The sequence below is a fragment of the Callithrix jacchus genome, chromosome X (assembly GCF_049354715.1).
Source record: "Callithrix jacchus isolate 240 chromosome X, calJac240_pri, whole genome shotgun sequence".
Taxonomy (NCBI): Eukaryota; Metazoa; Chordata; class Mammalia; order Primates; family Cebidae; genus Callithrix; species Callithrix jacchus.
In genome coordinates this window covers 144,122,019-144,141,679 of record NC_133524.1, presented here as the reverse complement: position 1 = coordinate 144,141,679, position 19,661 = coordinate 144,122,019, and positions in this window count along the sequence as shown.

The window sequence follows — 19,661 nt, the reverse complement described above, 5'->3', positions numbered from 1 at the left end:
TATGTGTCTGTTTTTATGGCAGTACCATGCTATTTTGGTTACTGTAACTTTGTAGTAGAATTTGAAGTCAGGTAATATGATGCCTTCAGCCTTATTGCTTTTGCTTAGGATTGCTTTAGCTATTTGCAATCTTCTGGTTCTATATGGTTCTCTGTGGTTTTGTATGTTTTTGTTTATTTTTATGAAGACTGTCATTGGTATTTTGATAGGGATTGCATTGAATCTGTAAGTTGCTTTTGGTAGCATTGTCATTTTAATAATTTTTTTCAGTGCGTGAGCATGAGATAACTTTCCATTACTAATGTCCCCTTCAGTAACTTTCATCAGTGTTTTCTAGTTTTCCTTTTAGAGATAGTTTACTCCTTAGGTTAAATTTCTTCCTAGCTAATTTTTGTAGCTGTTGTAAATGGGACTGCTTCTTTGATTTCTTTTTTCAGATTGATCATTGTTAGTATACAGAGAAAATACTGACTTTTTACTTTGGTTTTGTATCGTTTACTAAATATGCTCGACTGTTCTTAGAAATTATTTGGTGGAGTTTTTAGTTAAATATAAGATCATATTGGCTGCAAGAAAGGATCATTTGACTTTTTTTTTGTCAATTTGGATGCCCTTTCTTTCTCTCACCTAATTGCTATGGCTGAACATGCGTGTCTCCATGAGCTGTAAAATCTCTTACTATGAATGTTCTTCTTTTCTTCCACATAAGATAGTGAAGACAGTTTCATATAATCACAATCTATCTGAGAAAAATAGGATGAGGTATGTATTACCATTATATTAGAGTCAGAAAATTCAACAGCGATCAGAAAACTCAACTATAATCAAGGCAAATGAGTAATAGAAACCAATGAAGTAGATGGCCTTTTTCTGTGGTTCTTATCCATGACTGGGAAATTTTTTCCTCCTTTCTTTTATCTTTCTCTTCTTATTTTTAAAATACTAATGCCTGAACCTCACCACTGAAAGTTCTGAATTAATATTTTGAATATGGGGGAGGACTCAAGATGGCGCGGTGAGAACAACCCAGGATTGGAGCTCTCGTTGAATCCGCAAACGGTGAGTCGAAGCTGCATTTCCAGACTGATCTTTGTTGCCCAGAGAACGGGGAAACTCCCAAGTATAAAAAAGACACAGAACGCCAGGCAGTAGGTCTGCCTGGTGAAGCTGGCAGCTGGGGCAGCAGCGGCTGGCCCTACCCAGCAATCCCCACAGGGCGCGCTTGTCCGGGTGCCCTGTTGAACCAGCAACCTGAAACTTGAGAGGGCTGGACTTGAGACAGAACGAGACTTGGACAGTAGGCCAGACCAGGGGATTGCAGGGACAGATCGTTTGGGATACCCAGTGGGACGAACAAAACCGCGATTTTGAGCTATCCCGAGCAGACGGTCCGAGATGCTCTGTGGGGGAGGGGCGTCCACCACTACCGAGGCAACCCGCCCCAACTGAGATACACGCCCACTGCTGAGGCAGCCAGCCGTTGCCGAGGCAACCCGCCCCAACTGAGATACACGCCCACTGCTGACACAGCCTGCCGTTGCCAAGGCAACACGCTACAACGAAGAGACTCCGCCGCAGGGCGTGGCGGAGACCACAGAAGAGCCTGCAGGAACAGGGCGAATCACACAACAGCAGGGCGGAGCCTCGGCAGGCAAACAGTGGCTAGTCTGCCTTCTAGCTGGGCAGGACACCTCATCGGACATCGAAAAATAAAGCCCGAACCCCCCAACACAGAGCATTTGAGAAAAAAAGGGTTTTTTTAAATGAGCTCTGTTGTAGCAGAATCAAACATAGCAGCCTAACAGCCCTGAATGAACAACAGAGGTCACAGCTCAGCAATTGAGCTCCAAAAAAGTACAGACTGTCTCCTCAAGCAGCTCCCTGACCCCTCTATATCCAAAAGACTGACATTTGGCAGGCATCATCCTGGGACAAAGATAGCAGAAAAAGAAATGGGTAGCATCCCTCACTGTGCCACAGCTGCTAGAGGTGCACCCCAGACAAGCAGGGCCTAGAGTGGACCTCAGCAGTCATACAGCGAAGGGGCTAGGCTGGTAGAAGGAAGACCAAGTAACAGAAATACTTCATCATCAACAATCTGGGTGTCCACTCAGAGACCCAATCGAAAAGTCAGAAACTACGCAGACGACAAGCAGATAAACCCACAAAGATGGGAAGAAACCAGTGAAAAAAGGAGGAAAACACCCGAAACCAGAAAACCTCGCCTCCTAGAAAGGACCAAAACTCCTCACCAGCAAGGGAGCAAAGCTGGACGGAGAATGACTGTGATGAAATGACAGAATTAGACTTCAGAAGGTGGATAATGAGAAACTTTTGTGAGCTAAAAGAACATGTATTAAATCAATGCAAAGAAACAAAGAACCTTGAAAAAAGATATGAAAAAAGATTCGAGGAAATGATAACAAGAATGGATAACTTAGAGAGTAATATGAATGAATTAAAGGAGCTGAAAAACACAATATGAGAACTTCGCGAAGCATGCACAAGTTTCAATAGCCAAATTGACCAAGCAGAAGAAAGAATATCTGAAGTCGAAGACCAACTCAATGAAATTAAACGAGAAACCAAGATCAGAGAAAAAAGCGCAAAAAGGAATGAACAAAGTCTCCAAGAAATGTGGGACTATGTGAAAAGACCTAATCTACGTTTGATAGGTGTACCAGAAGGGGACGAAGAGAATGAATCCAAGCTGGAAAATACTCTTCAGGACATCATCCAGGAAAACTTCTCCCACCTAGCAAGACAGGCCAACACTCAAATGCAGGAAATACAGAGAACACCACAAAGATATTCTGCAAGAAGAGCAACCCCAAGGCACATAATCGTCAGATTCAACAAGGTTGAAATAAAGGAGAAAAAACTAAGGGCAGCCAGAGAGAAAGGTCGAGTTACCCACAAAGGGAAGCTCATCAGACTCACAGCAGATCTCTCGGCAGAAACACTACAAGCCAGAAGAGAGTGGGGGCCAATATTCAACATTCTTAAAGAAAGGAACTTTCAACCCAGAATTTCATATCCAGCCAAACTGAGCTTCAGAAGTGAAGGAAAAATAAAATCCTTTGCGAACAATCAAGTACTCAGAGATTTTGTCACCACCAGGCCTGCTTTACAAGAGTTCCTAAAAGAGGCACTACACATAGAAAGGAACAACCAGTACCAGCCATTCCAAAATCAAACTAAAAGTTAAAGAGCATCAACATAATGAAGATTCTACAACAACTAACAGGCAAAACAGCCACTTACCATCAAAATGGCAGTATCAAATTCACACATAACAATATTAACCCTAAATGTAAATGGACTAAATGCACCAATCAAAAGACACAGACTAGAAAATTGGATAAAAAGCCAAAACCCATCAGTGTGCTGTATCCAGGAAACCCATCTCACATGCAAGGATACACAAAGGCTCAAAATAAAGGGATGGAGGAAGATTTACCAAGCAAATGGAGAGAAAAAAAAGCAGGAGTTGCAATTCTCATCTCTGATAAAATAGACTTTAAAGCAACAAAGATCAAAAGAGACAAAGACGGCCATTACATAATGGTAAAAGGATCAATACAACAAGAAGAGCTAACGATCCTAAACATATATGGACCCAATGCAGGAGCACCCAGATACATAAGGCAAGTTCTTAATGACTTACAAAGAGACTTAGACTCCCACACAATAATAGTGGGAGACTTTAACACTCCACTGTCAATATTAGACAGATCAACCAGACAGAAAATCAACAAGGATATCCAGGGCTTGAACTCAGACCTGGAGCAAGCAAACCTGATAGACATTTACAGAACTCTCCACCCAAAATCCACAGAATATACATTCTTCTCAGCACCACATCACACCTACTCAAAAATTGACCACATAATTGGAAGTAAAGCACTGCTCAACAAATGCAAAACAACTGAAATTATAACAAACAGCCTCTCAGACCATAGTGCAATCAAGTTAGAATTCAGAATTCAGAAACCAACCCAGAACCACACAGCTTCATGGAAACTGAACAACTGGCTCTTGAATGTTGACTGGGTAAACAATGAAATGAAGTCAGAAATAAAGAAGTTCTTCGAAACCAATGAGAACGAAGACACAACATGCCAGAACCTCTGGGACACATTTAAAGCAGTCTCTAGAGGAAAGTATATAGCAATAAGTGCCCATATGAGGAGAATGGAGAGATCCAAAATTGACACCCTATCGTCAAAATTGAAAGAGCTAGAGGAGCAAGATCAAAAAAACTCAAAACCCAGCAGAAGACAAGAAATAACTAAGATCAGAGCTGAACTGAAGGAGATTGAGACACGAAAAACCCTTCGAAAAATCAATAAATCCAAGAGCTTGTTTTTTGAAAAGATCAACAAAATAGACAGACCACTAGCCAGATTGATTAAAAAGAAAAGAGAGAACAACCAAATAGATGCAATAAAAAATGATAAAGGGGAAATCACCACAGATTCCACAGAAATTCAAACCATCATCAGAGAATATTACAAACAACTCTATGCACATAAACTAGTAAACCTGGAAGAAATGGATAAATTCCTGGACTCCTGCATCCTCCCAAGCCTAAACCAGGAGGAAGCTGAAACTATGAATAGACCAATAACAAGGTCAGAAGTCGAGGCAGCAATTAAGAGCCTACCACACAAAAAAAGCCCAGGTCCAGACGGGTTCACAGCCGAATTCTACCAGACACACAAAGAGGAGCTGGTACCATTCCTTCTAAAACTATTTCAAACAATCCAAAAAGAGGGAAGCCTTCCCAAATCATTTTACGAGACCAACATCATTCTGATACCAAAACCCGGCAGAGACCCAACATATTGAATGGGCAAAAACTGGAAGCATTCCCTTTGAAATCTGGCACTAGACAAGGATGCCCTCTTTCACCACTCCTATTCAATATAGTTCTGGAAGTTCTAGCCAGCGCAATCAGGCAAGAAAAAGAAATAAAGCGTATTCAAATAGGAAAGGTGGAAGCCAAATTTTCTCTATTTGCAGACGACATGATAGTATACCTAGAAGACCCTATCGCCTCAGCCCAAAAACTCCTGAAACTGATAAGCAACTTCAGCAAAGTCTCAGGATATAAAATCAATGTGTAAAAATCACAAGCATTCATCTACACCAATAACAGACTTAAAGAGAGCCAAATCAAGAGTGAACTGCCATTCGCAATTGCTACAAAAAGAATAAAATACCTTGGAATACAACTCACAAGGAACGTAAGGGACCTCTTCAAGGAGAACTACAAGCCACTGCTCAACGAAATCAGAGAGGACACAAACAGATGGAGAAATATTCCATGTTCATGGTTAGGAAGAATTAACATCGTGAAAATGGCTATACTGCCCAAAGTAATTTACAGAATCAACGCTATCCCCATCAAGCTACCATTGACTTTCTTCACAGAACTGGAAATAACCAACATGAACTTCATATGGAACCAAAAGAGAGCCCGCATAGCCAAGTCAATTCTAAGCAAAAAGAACACAGCAGGGGGCATCACACTACCGAATTTCAAACTATACTACAAGGCTACAGTAATCAAAACAGCATGGTACTGGTACCAAAACAGAGATCTAGACCAATGGAACAAAACATTGGCACCGGAGGCAACACAACATATCTACAACTATACTTTGATAAACCTGACAAAAACAAGAAAGGGGGAAAGGATTCCCTGTTTAACAAATGGTGTTGGGAAAACTGGCTAGCCATGTGCAGAAAGAAGAAACTGGACCCCTTCCTGACACCTTACACTAAAATTAACTCCAGATGGATTAAAGACTTAAACATAAGACCTGGCACCATAAAAACCCTAGAAGGAAATCTAGGCAAAACTATCCAGGACATAGGAGTAGGCAAGGACTTCATGAAGAAAACACCAAAAGCATTGGCAACAAAAGCCAAAATAGACAAATGGGACCTAATGAAACTCCACAGCTTCTGCACGGCAAAAGAAACAGTCACTAGAGTGGATCGGCAACCAACAGAATGGGAAAAAATTTTTGCAGTTTACCCATCTGACAAAGGGCTGATATCCAGAATTTACAAAGAACTCAAACAGATTTACAGGAAAAAAACAAACAAGCCCATTCAAAAGTGGGCAAAGGATATGAACCGACACTTTACGAAAGAAGACATATATGAGGCCAACAATCATATGAAAAAATGCTCATCGTCACTGGTCATCAGAGAGATGCAAATCAAAACCACATTGAGATACCATCTCACGCCAGTTAGAATGGCGATCATTAAAAAATCTGGAGACAACAGATGCTGGAGAGGATGTGGAGGAAAAGGAACACTTTTACACTGTTGGTGGGAGTGTAAATTAGTTCAACCATTGTGGAAGACAGTGTGGCGATTCCTCAAGGCCTTAGAAATAGAAATTCCATTTGACCCAGCAATCCCATTACTGGGTATATATCCAAAAGTCTATAAATCATTCTACTATAAGGACACATGTACACGAATGTTCATTGCAGCACTGTTTACAATAGCAAAGACCTGGAATCAACCCAAATGCCCATTGATAATAGACTGGATTGGAAAAATGTGGCACATATACACCATGGAATATTATGCAGCAATCAGAAATGATGAGTTTGTGTCGTTTGTAGGGACATGGATGAATCTGGAAAACATCATCCTCAGCAAACTGACACAAGAACAGAAAATGAAACACCGCATATTCTCACTCATAGGTGGGTGATGAAAAATGAGAACACATGGACACAGAAAGGGGAGTACTAAACACTGGGGTCTATTGGGGGGAAAAGGGGAGGGCCAGTGGGAGGGGGAGGTTGGGAGGGATAGCCTGGGGGAGAAATGCCAAATGTGGGTGAAGGGGAGAAGGAAAGAAAAGCACACTGCCATGTGTGTTCCTACGCAACTGTCTTGCATGCTCTGCTCATGTACCCCAAAACCTAAAATCCAATAAAAAATTAAAAAAATATATTTTGAATATGGGGAAAGGAAATATTTTTCCAAAAAAGCTTGATGTTGATTCTCTTGTGTAGATGGTATGGAGATCCTATGGACCAGATGGAAGAGTGCAACTATTCCATGGGTTGCATTACTTGACTAGTTTTCTGTGAGGTGCATGGGTGGTTAGCATGAAGAGGCTGAAGATCACAAGGAAGCTTCTGTGAAGCCACTACAGTTTCATTAATGTGTTTCTAAACTCAGCTGTGATCTTAAGGAGCCCTGCTTAAGCCTCTTCCTTTTTACTGCTTTTGTATTTCATGCACATAAAAGTGGGGATGGCATGAAACTTGGAAAACAAAGTGTTTGTCGGGGTGAACATGGTGCCTGGCTGTTTTCAAGATGTTTTGAGTTTGATTTTGAGAATAACCACACCCACGGGGGATGTCCAAAAACATTACAAAAGTTGAAATCTTAGTGAGTCACAACTTTGTATGTTCTTTTTTGAATGTCTTCTTAGAAACTATTTAACTTGCATTAGCTTTGTTTTCTGTTTTAACTAATCTATGAAGAAAGTTGAGCTCAGGCAGGGTCATTGGAACCCTGGTCTGGCTCCTTTTGTTTAGGCTTTACCATGTTATGGCCAGGAAATGTCTAATAGAAATATTGATGAAACTCTCTATTGATCAGAATGTTCTGAGAACTGAAGGAAAGGAAATAGAAGGCAAGGTCCATGCCTTGAACTATGAAGAACAGAATGAGTAAGGAAAAGAGAGCTGTTGTTTTGTAATTTTTTATGACTTTTTAAAACTTATACTTTAGGTTCTGGGGTACATGTGCAGATCATGTAGGATTGTTGCATAGGTACATACACAGCAATGTGGTTTGCTGCCTCCATCCCCCCGTCACCTATGTCTGGCATTTCTCCCCATGTTATCTCTCCCCAACCTCCCCACCCCCCTGCTGTCCCTCCCCTGGCCCCCACATCAGACCCCTGTGTGTGATGCTCCCCTCCCTGTGTCCATGTGTCATTGTTCAACACCCGCCTATGAGTGAGAATGTGCAGTGTTTAATTTTCTGTTCTTGTGTCAGTTTGCTGAGAATGATATGATGGTTTCCAGATGCATCCCTGTCCCTACAAAGGATATGAACTCATCGTTTTTTATGGCTGCATAGTATTCCAGGGTGTGTATGTGCCACATTTTCCTTGTCCAGTCTATTGTTGATGGGCATTTGGGTTGGTTCCAGGTTTTTACTATTGTAAATAATGCTGCAGTTAACATACATGTGCATATGTCTTTATAATAGAACGATTTATAATCCTTTGGGTATATACCCAGTAATGGAATTGCTGGGTCAAATAGAATTTCTATTTCTAGATCCTTGAGGAAGAGCCACACTGTTTTCCACAATGGCTGAGCTAATTTACACTCCCACCGACAGTGTAAAAGTGTTCCTATTTCTCTGCATCCTCTCCAGCATCTGTTGTCTCTAGATTTTTTAATGATCGCCATTCTAACTGGCGTGAGATGGTATCTCAATGTGGTTTTGATTTTCATTGTTCTAATGACCAGTGATGATGAGCATTTTTTCATATGTTTCTTGGCCTCATATATGCCTTCTTTTGTGAATTGTTCATGTCATTTGCATACTTTTGAACGGGTGTGTTTGCTCTTTTCTTGTAAATCTGTTTTAGTTCTTTGCAGGTTCTGGATATTAGCCCTTTGTCAGATGGATGGATTGCAAATTCTTTTCCCATTCTGTTGGTTGCCAGTTCACTCTAATGATTGTTTCTTTTGCTGTACAGAAGCTGTGGAGTTTAATTAGGTCCCATTTGTCTATTTTGGCTTTTGTTGCCAATGCTTTTGGTGTTTTAGTCATGAAGCCCTTCCCTGTGCTTATGTCCTGAATGGTTTTGCCTAGGTTTTCTTCTAGGGTTTTTATGGTGTTAGGTCTTATGTTTAAGTCTTTAATCCATCTGGAGTTAATTTTAGAGTAAGGTGTTGGGAAGGGGTCCAATTTCTGCTTTCTGCACACTGCTAGCCAGTTTTCCCAATGCCATTTATTAAACAGGGAATCCTTTTCCCACTACTTGTTTTTGTCAGAATTGTCAGAGATCAAATGGTTGTAGATGTGTGGCATTGCCTCTGAGGCCTCTGTTCTGTTCCATTGGTCTATATCTCTGTTCCTGTACTAGTACCATGCTGTTTGATTACTGTAGCCTTGTAGTATAGTTTGAAGTCAGATAGTGTGACTTCTAGCTTTGTTCTTTTTGCTTAGGATTGTCTTGGCTATGTGGGCTCTCTTTTGGTTCCATATGAAGTTTAAGGTGGCTTTTTCCAGTTCTGTAAAGAAGGTCATTGGTAGCTTGATGGGGATAGCATTGAATCTGTAAATTACTTTGGGCAGTATGGCCATTTTAACAATACTGACTCTTCCTAACCATGAGCGTGGAATGTTTTTCAATCTGTTTGTGTCCTCTCTTATTTCCTTGAGCAGTGGTTTGTAGTTCTCCTTGAAGAAGTTCTTTACATCCTTTGTTAGTTGTATTCCTAGGTATTTTATTCTCTTTGTAGCAGTTGTGAATGGGAGTTCAGTCTTGATTTGGCTCTCTGTTAGTCTGTTATTGGTGTATAGGAATGCTTGTGATTTTTGCTCATTGATTTTGTATCCTGGGACTTTGCTGAAGTTGCTTATCAGTTTCAGGAGATTTTGGACTGTGACCATGGGGTCTTCTAAATATACAATCATGTTGTCTGCAAATAGAGACAATTTGACTTCCTCCTTTCTTAATTGAATACCTTTTATTTCTTTTTCTTGCCTGATTGCTCTGGCTAGAACTTCCAATACTATATTGAATAGGAGTGGTGAGAGAGGGCATCCTTGTCTAGTGCCAGATTTCAAGGGGAATGCTTCTAGTTTTTGCCCATTCAGTATGATATTAGTATGGATTTGTCATAAATAGCTTTTATTATTTTGAGATTCATTCCATCGATACCTAGTTTATTGAGAGTTTTTAGCATAAAGGGCTGTTGAATTTTGTCGAAGGCCTTCTCTGCATCTATTGAGATAATCATGTGGTTTTTGTCTTAGGTTCTGTTTATGTGATGGATTAGGTTTATAGACTGGTGTATGTTGAACCAGCCTTGTATCCCTGGGATGAAGGCTACTTGATCATGAAGGATCAGCTTTTTGATGTGCTGTTGCAATTGGTTTGCTAGTATTTTATTGTACAGTTTTGCATTGATGTTTATCTTGGATATTTCTCTGAAGTTTTTTTTCTTTAGTTGTGTTTCTGCTGGGTTTTGGTATCAGGATGCTGTTCATCTCATAAAATGAGTTAGGGAGGATTCACTCTTTTTGTATTGTTTGGAATAGTTTCAGAAAGAGTGGTACCAGCTCCTCTTTGTATGTCTGGTAGAATTTGGCTGTGAATCCACCTAGACCTGGGCGTTTTTTGGTTGGTAGGCTATTAATTGATGACTCAACTTCAGACCTTGTTATTGGTCTATTCAGGGCTTCAACTTCTTCCTGGTTTAGGCTTGGGAGGATGCAAGTGTCCAGGAATTCATCCATTTTTTCCAGATATACTGATTTATGTGCATAGAGCTATTTATAGTAATCTTTGATAGTAGTTTGTATTTCTGTGGAATCAGTGGTGATATCCCCTTTATCGTTTTTATTGCATCTATTTGATTCTTCTCTCTTTTCTTTTTTATTAATCTAGCTAGTGGTCTATTTTGTTGATATTTTTTAAAAAAAACAGCTCCTGGATTTATTGATTTTTTGAAGGACATTTTGTGTCTCCATCTCCTTCAGTTCTGCTCTGATCTTAATTATTTCTGGTTTCTTGCTAGCTTTTGTGATTTTTTTTTTATCTTGTGCCTTTAGCTCTTTCAATTTTGAAAATAGGGTGTCAATATTAGATCTTTCCTCGCTTCTCAATGTGGGCATTTATTGCTATAAATTTCCTCTAGCCCCTGCCTTAAATGTCTCTCAGAAATTCTGGTACGTTTTGTCTTCGTTCTCATTGTTTTCGGAGAACATCTTTATTTCTGCCTTCATTTCATTGTTTATCAACTCGACATTCAGGAGCCAGTTTTTCAGTTTCCATGAAGTTGTGCGATGCTGCGTTAGTTTCTTAACCCTGAGTTCTAATTTGTTTGTACTGTGGTGTCAGAGACTGTTTGTTATGATTTCCATTCTTTTGCATTTGCTGAGGATTTACTTCCAATTATGTGGTTAATTTTAGAGTGGGTGCATTGTGGTGCTGAGAAGAATGTACATTCTGTGGATTTGGGGTGGAGAGTTCTGTAGATGTCTATTAGATTTGCTTGGTATAGATCTGAGTTCAAGTCCTGGATATCCTTGTTAATTTTCTGTCTCATTGATCTGTCTGATATTGACAGGGGCATGTTAAAGTCTTCCACTATTATTTTGTGGGAATCTAAGTCTCTTTGTAGGTCATTAAGAACTAGTTTTATGTGTCTGGGTGCTCCTGTATTGGGTGCGTATATATTTAGGATCATTAGCTCTTCTTGTTGCACTGATCCTTTTACCGTTATGTAATGCCCTTCTTTGTCTCTTTTGATCTTTGTTGGTTTAAAGTCCATTTTATCAGAGACTAGGATTACAACACCTGCCTCGTTTTTGCTCTCCATTTGCTTAGTAAATCTTCCTCCATCCCTTTATTTTGAGCCTATGTGTGTCTTTGCATGTGAGATGGGTTTCCTGAATACAGCACACCAGTGGGTCTTGACTTTTTATCCAATTTGCCAGTCTGTGTCTTTTGACTGGGGCATTTAGCCCATTTACATTTAGGGTTAATACGGTTATGTGTGGATTTGATCCTACCATTTTGATGCTAACTGGTTGTTTTGCCCATTAGTTGATGCAGTTTCTTCATTGTGTCGATGGTCTTTACCATTTGGTATGTTTTTGGAGTGGCTGGTACTGGTTGTTCCTTTCCATGTTTAGTGCTTATTTCCGGAGCTCTTGTAAGGTAGGCCTGGTGGTGATGAAATTCCTCAGCAGTTGCTTGTCCATAAAGGATTTTATTTCTCCTTTGCTTATGAAGTTTAGTTTGGCTGGATATGAAATTCTGGGTTGAACATTCTTTTCTTTAAGGAAGTTGAATATTGGCCCCCACTCTCTTCTGGCTAGTAGTGTTTCTGCCGAGAGATCCGCTGTGAGTCTGATGGGCTTCCCTTTGTGGGTAACCCAACCTTTCTCTATGGGTGCCCTTAGCATTTTTCCTTCATTTCAACCCCGGCAAATCTAACAATTATGTGCCTTGGGGTTGCTCTTTTTGAGGAGTATCTTTGTGGTGTTCTCTGTCTTCCCTGGACCTGAATGTTGGCCTGTTGGGGAAGTTCTTCTGGATAATATCCTGAAGAGTGTTTTCCAACTTCGGATTCATTCTCCCCATTACCTTCAGGTACACCTATCAAACATAAATTAGGTCTTTTCACATAGTTCCATATTTCATGGAGACTTCGTTCATCTCTTTTCACTCTTTTTTCTCTAATCTTGCCTTCTCATTTTATTTCATTGAGTTGATCTTTCATCTCCGATATCCTTTCTTCTGCTTGGGCGATTCAGCTATTGAAACTTGTGTATGGTTTGCAAAGTTCTTGTGCTGTGTTTTTTGGCTCCATCAAGTCATTTATGTTCTTCTCTAAGCTGTTTATTCTAGATAGCATTTTGCTAACCTTTTTTCAAGGTTCTTAGTTTCTTTACATTGGTCTCTAAGCTGTTTATTCTAGATAGTATTTAGTGTAACCTTTTTTCAAGGTTTTTAGTTTCTTTGCATTGGGTTAGCACATGTTCTTTTAGCTCAGAGAAGTTTATTACCCACCTTCTAAAGCATGTTTCTGTCAGTTCATCAGACTCATTCTCCATCCAGCTTTGTTCCCTTGCTGGTGAGGAGTTGTAATCCCTTGGAGGAGGAGAGGCATTCTGGTTTTCAGTGTTTTCATCCTTTTTGTGCTGGTTTCTTCCCATCTTAGTGACTTCATCTACCTGTGGTCTTTGTAGTTAGTGACTTTTGGATGGAGTCTCTGAGTGGACATACTTCTTGTTGATGTTGAAGCTATTTCTTTCTGTTTTTTAGTTTTCCCTGACAGTCAGGCCCCTCTACTGCAGGTCTGCTAGAAGTCTACTCCAGACCCTGCTTACCTGGGAATCACCTACAGAGGCTCCAGAACAGTAAGAGTTGCTGCCAGTTTCTTCTTCTGTTATCTTCATCCCCAAAGGGTACCTGCCAGATGTCAGCTAGAACTCTCCTTTATGAGGTGCCACTTTGGATATATAGGGGTCGGGAAGCTGCTTGAGTAGTTTTTCTGTCCCTTATCAGAGCTCGAATGCTATGCTGGGAGCTCCATTGTTACATTAAAGCTGCTGGACAGGTACGTTTAAGTCTTCTGCAGCAGAACTCATAACCACCTTTTTTTCCAGGTGCTCTGTCCTGGGAAGATGGGGTTTTATTTATAAGTTACTGACATTCTGCTGCCTTTTTTCAGAGGTTCCCTGCTGAGCAACGAGGTAGTCTGGTCACAATCTGCCAGCAGAAGCATTACTGAGCTGCCACGGGCTCTGCCCAGTTGCTGTCTAAACTTCCTTGCGGTTTTGTTTACAGAGGTACAGTTAGAACTGCCTCAGTAATGGCAGATTGCCTTGGTAATGGTGGACTGCCTCAGTAGTGGTGGACTGCCTCAATAATGGTGGATACCCTTCACCCCAGAGAGCTGGACCATCTCAGGTCCAGCTGTGCTTGCTGTAAAACTCTCAATCCAGAGTGTTTCAGATTGCTGGGTTTTGTGAGGGTAGGACCCGCCAAGCCAGATTACCTGGCTCCATGCTTTCAGCCCCCTCTTTTTCAGTTGAATAGGCAGCTCTGTCTCTCAGATGTTCCAGGCACCAGTTGAAAAGGCCTCCCAGATTTGTGTGAGTTTTTGAGTGGAAACCCACAATGCTGGCTGAAACAGCCATGCTAGACACTCATGGAAGTTTTTGGACTGGGAATCTTCTGGTCTGTGGGTGGTAAAAGCTGCAGGAAAAGCACAGTTTGTGAACCCGAGTGCTGGAGTGGATGGAAAAGCCCCAATGGCCTTGTTGGGTAGGGAGGGGTGTCCTCTGGGGATTGTCCTTCCCTGGGTGAGAGAGTGTCCCACCCTGCCTTGGCTTGCCACTCTTGAGCTACCCCCACTGTGCGACAAGTCCCATTGAGATACACCTGGTACCTTGTTTGGAAATGTGGTGATCACTCACTCTCTGCATTGCTCTTGCTGGGAACTGCACTCCAGAGTTGTTCCTATTCAGCCATCTTGTGTATTCTGTTTGTTTTAGATGGAGTTTCACACTGTCACCAGGCTGCAATGCAGTGGTGCAGTCTTGCCTCACTGCAACCCCTTCCTCCCAGGTTCAAGCAATTCTTCTGCCTCAGCCTCCTGAGTAGCTGGGACTACAGGCACGCACCACCACACTCAGCTAGTATTTGTATTTTTAGTGGAGACGGGGTTTCACCATGTTGGCCAGGATGGTCTTGATCTCTTGACCTCATGATCCAGCTGTCTTGGGATTACAGGCATGAGCCACTGTCCCCAGCCAAAGAGTGTTTAATCAGGACACTTTATTATACTTGTAAAGTGTCAATGTGCCAATGTTTCCTTTGTATTCACCCGTTCCCACACCACCATCAATGCAACACACACACAGATAATGCGCACACGCACACACACACACACACACACACACTGTCTTTCTCAGTACCACTGAACCCATCAGAGTTCCTAATAAACTCTGACAAGAAAGGAGTTTATACATCTCAAAAGACTATATCTTCTCATCTTATCCATCTATAATGTCTAAGAATAAAGGTGGCTTCCCAAAACCAGGGTTAGGGATTCACTCAGCTGTATATACTAGCTCTCCCTCTCAACTTCCTATATTTGCTTTTGCAGTCAAACATATTTGGGCCAGGAAATGCTCTGAATTAAGCACCCCACCTTTCATGACTTGGAATGGAATCTGTCTTCCTCACACTTGCCTTCTAGCTGTAATACTGCTGTGTGTAGATAGGTCTCTAGATAATACTGCCTCTGCACTGTAGGATGTCTGAGCATAGAGTGTTTCATCATTCCTTCACTTTTGTCCACATTCTCTGCTGCAGAATGGGGTAGAGCCTGCATTATGACTGAGCTTGATGTAATCCCTCAGATACAGGAACCAGCCCCTGGCTGCTTTGTGTCTTACTCATCTGTCTCTGCCTGTTGTCTGTCTTTGCTCACTCTGTAAGCTGTGTTGGTGCCGTTGAGCCTGAGTCTTTCTGCAGTACCTGTATGATGCTGGGGAAAGACTAGGTGGCCTAGCTGACTTGGGATAACCAGTTAGCCTGCACTCATAAGCTTACCACATCTTGAACTTGCTACACTCACTTGGCTCACTGGAAGCCTTGTGTTATGTTTGAACATTATAGACCTCTGGTTTTCTATTGGGTTTGGATCCCCTGAATTAACTTTTAGTCCTAGGAAAAGCTCTCTTTTCCTAATCTCCCTACTACCTGCAGGACTGGACACTGAAGTGGTAGTATATCACCTTACAGAACAAAATGGAAACTAATTTATTTCTAGCAACTACAAATCATCACCAAATCAGTCTGTTTTTTCCTGGGTTTGGAATGTAGATGACATTATACATGAACATATATACATCTCTCCTCAGTTCTTTTTCCCGTTGATCATGTGGTATTTATTCTTAAACTGTGTTTTCCTCATAAAACCCATAGGTTATAATATATGTTTCTTATGTACATTCATATTTTAGCAAAATACTGAAAATGCCTTTGGCTGGTAGATGCCATATAAGGAAACATGCAGTGTTATGACTACTTCATTTTCCTCCCATTCTGGCTAAAGCTGTTTTTCCTTTAGAAACTCACAGCAACAGTGGGCAGGTAGGGAAGGAGGATACCTGCTGCTAATAGAGAATATTCACAAGATCTTTCTGATACTATTTGTTTTATTCAAAATAAATCTGCAAATCAGTTCCACTTACACATAAGTGGCTACAGGATCACAATTTCATGTTTGAGCTGTCTGCTGAATGCCGAGCCTGTTCTTTTCTTGTGTCCCTGTGAACAGTTGGAAGTGATCCTTAGATGACAGCTGAAGAAGGGGGCACTTTATTAGAGAGGTTAGTATGTAGGGAAGTTATTGCAAATGCATTCAGTTTATTTTTGAACAATGATCATTTTCTGTCCTCCACTCCCCAATAAAAGAGGAAAAAAAGGAAAGTGAGGTGAGCTATTATTTGTCATCTTCAGAAGAAAGGGTTGGGGTAGTGATATACAATGTAGTTTTCTGCGATAATAGAAACAAACACTACATATGTGCTGTGCAACATGATAGCCACTAGATGTTCCTGCCTACTAAACACTTGAAATATAGCTAGTGTAATTAAGGGAGTAAATTTTTAAATTTTATTTTATTTTTAATTTTAGTTTATATAGCCATTTGTTGATAGTTATTGTGGTACTGGACAGAAGAATTTCAGGACTGGATTCCAGAGTGAGTGGCTTTTTCATTGCACTGTTGAACATTTCACAGTCTTTTTGCATGTACATACTTCACAAGGCTGGGGAGCTTCACCATAATAAGCCTCCCTCATTGCTAGTGCTTCTGAGTTTATTTATTTCCTTTGTTTATCAATGCTTGCTTTTTGTATTTGCTCAACAAATCTGTTATAATGCATAGGGTGTTGTGACATGTGCTATTTTTGAAGATATGCAACTTTTATTTGGAATGATATTTACATAGATTTTATTAAACATATTTAATTTCCTTCTAGGTAACTCATTTGGTGTCAACAAGTAATTCTCATGGCCCTGAGAATGCAGACTTGGGGAAGAAGTATAAACAGAGGGGAGGAGGTATTTTTAGTTTATCAAATTATAACTACCAGTATCTAAATTATTACATTTAAAAAAAACACTTAGTCTGTAATCCCAGCACTTTGGGAGGCCCAGGCTAGTGGATCACCTAAGGTCAGGAGTTCAAGACCAGCCTGGGCAATATGATGAAACCCCGTCTCTACTAAAAATACAAAAATTAGCCTGGCGTGGTGGTGGGTGCCTATAATCCCAGCTACTCAGAAAGTTGAGGTGAAGTTCACTTGAACCCAGGAGATGGAGGCTGCAGTGAGCTGAGGTCACATCATTGCACTCTAGCCTAAGCAACAGAGCAAGACTCCATTTCCAAAAACAAAACAAATAGCCTTCAACAGATGAGATGGACCAGCAAATCAGAGTCCTACAGTGGATCATGGAAGCATCTAGTACAACCTCCAATCAAATGCTGCTTTTTTTCTTGCCACCCTCCCTCCTCACTTCTTTTTCCACAGTTGACTACCTGCTTCCAGGAGTTTCAGTGATGAGAACTTCTCTTTACTTCCTGGGGCTGCCCATTCCACTGCTGGGTGACTTACATCCTTAGAAAGTGCTTCCTTATGGCATGACAAAATGTTTCCAGCATGGTTTCTACCTTGGGGATAACATGACACATGTAACTTTATTTTCCTATAGCAGTCCACCAAATGCTTAAAGATACAACTCTCTTTTACATTGGGTTTTCTGGGCTGATTTTCAGTTAATTCATTAATGGCAGACTTTAAAGTCTCCTCACCATCTTGTCCTGGTCATCTTGATCTGGGCATATGGTAGTTTGTCGGTGATCCACTTAACATGGTGCTCAACACTGAAACATGTACTCCAGGTGATATTTGATCAGTAACAGCTTTGAATAGAGTGCTCACTTCCTGAGTTCTTAATGCTACAGTTTTACTGATGGCAAGATCATCAGTAAAACTTTAGCTTTGTTTTCCTTTTTTAAAAAAGCAGAGCCATACCAGTACTTTGATATTACAGTCTGCTATAGGCCCGTAGTCTTTTTCACAGGTGTTAAGTTATGTCTCTTGTGTTGGTACAGTTGTACTTGGGTGACTAGGTGTAGTACTTCATATGAACCCATGTTAACATTTATCTTGATAATTTTGGTGCATGTAGTGGACACTTAACGCATTGCCAGACCTCTCTTCAGCAATGAACTTATTTCTTCTGCTGCTGAGAATGCTGTTGACAAAAACCTTCAGCTGTCAGCAGTCTTTGGAAATTCCCTTCCCTGCAGAAAACTACATTGCCAAGGTAACACATTTAGGTGCAGCCTCCATGTACAGGTTGATCAACTCAAGAGATATAACGCTCCCTGTCCCTTGCCCAGTCCAACTTTGGGACCACGTTTCAGGGTCATCTGAGGTCTGGCACTCTCTGTGGGGAGTGACTTGGGCCTTTGTTAGGACTGCATCACATGTCAATCTGTCCCTCTATTTAGTCCTTGTTCCTTCCCTTCCATTTCACAGATGTTGATTCCAAGGACTCTTCCTAACAAACCTCCTGTATGCTAATTTCCATCTCAGAGTCCACTTGACAAAGAACCCTATTTGAAAATTACAAATTACTCCACTCTGAGTAGCAAATTCATTTTGGACCCTGTATCTGTTGTCAACTGTATCAGCTATTCTAAGTTTTGAATGTTATTTCTTGAAGACCATAGCCTACTTGAGCTTTTTATGGGATATTTCTACCTCAGCATATCATAGGCATCTCTAATTCAACACATCCGCAAATGAAATGCACTCATGATTTCTACCGTCTTCCTCTCACTATCTATTCTTCTTGACTGTATCAACTGAGTCACCCTCATTAGAAATCTGGTAGTCGTATCCCTCTACCTAAACATTTAGATCTTCCTTCTTTCCTCTCACATAGTCGTTTACCTAATTCAAGCCCTTACCCACCATTTATACTATTCCAGTAGCCTCCTCCCATGATTCCACACAACCAGTCTTTCCCTTTCTACCTTTCATCACATGATCACCAAAGAATATTTCCCAAACGGGTCTAATCATAATATCCTGTAACTTAAAAACTTTAATGTTCTTTCCCCCACCCTCTTGCTTAAAGGAGCAACTTAATACTTAATAGGTTGACTTTAAGGCCTTTTACCCAACCTTTCCCTTTTTCCTGTTTTGTCTACTGCTGGTACCTTCATACATAGTCTACACTCTAGCCAGACTAGTCTCCACACATAAACATTCTCAAATCTTTTATAGACTTTAACGATGCTTTTCCCTTCTCCACTTCATGCCTGTTGAATAGTTCTTGTCTCCCAGTAGATTATTAGCTTTTTGGAGGAACGGAGTATGTGTTTCAGGCTTGCTCTCTAACATACAATGCAGTGCCTGACACATTGTGCTTTCATGAGTCCCCAGCATGGCATACAGATACGGGGTGTATGTCTCTTCCATAAGATTGAACATGGGATTGAAAACTAGAAGCTAAAAAGGGAAAGAAAGCTACTGAAAATTTATGATGAACAGTTAGCCCACAAGGATGAATTTAAAGACCTCTTTTAAGTATGTGTATTACAGTGTTATGTTATACTACTTTCCTTACTACTAGTGAATCTGAGAAGTTTGAACATTTTATATATTCTTAAGGATTAAACTGGTATGCCCAGACTAAGATGTTGTGGTAGATTAGAAGTGCATTTCTCTTTGGGAGGACGAGGCAGGTGGATCACGAGGTCAAGAGATTGAGACCGTCCTGGTCAATTTGGTGAAATCCCATCTCTACTAAAAATAGGAAAAATTAG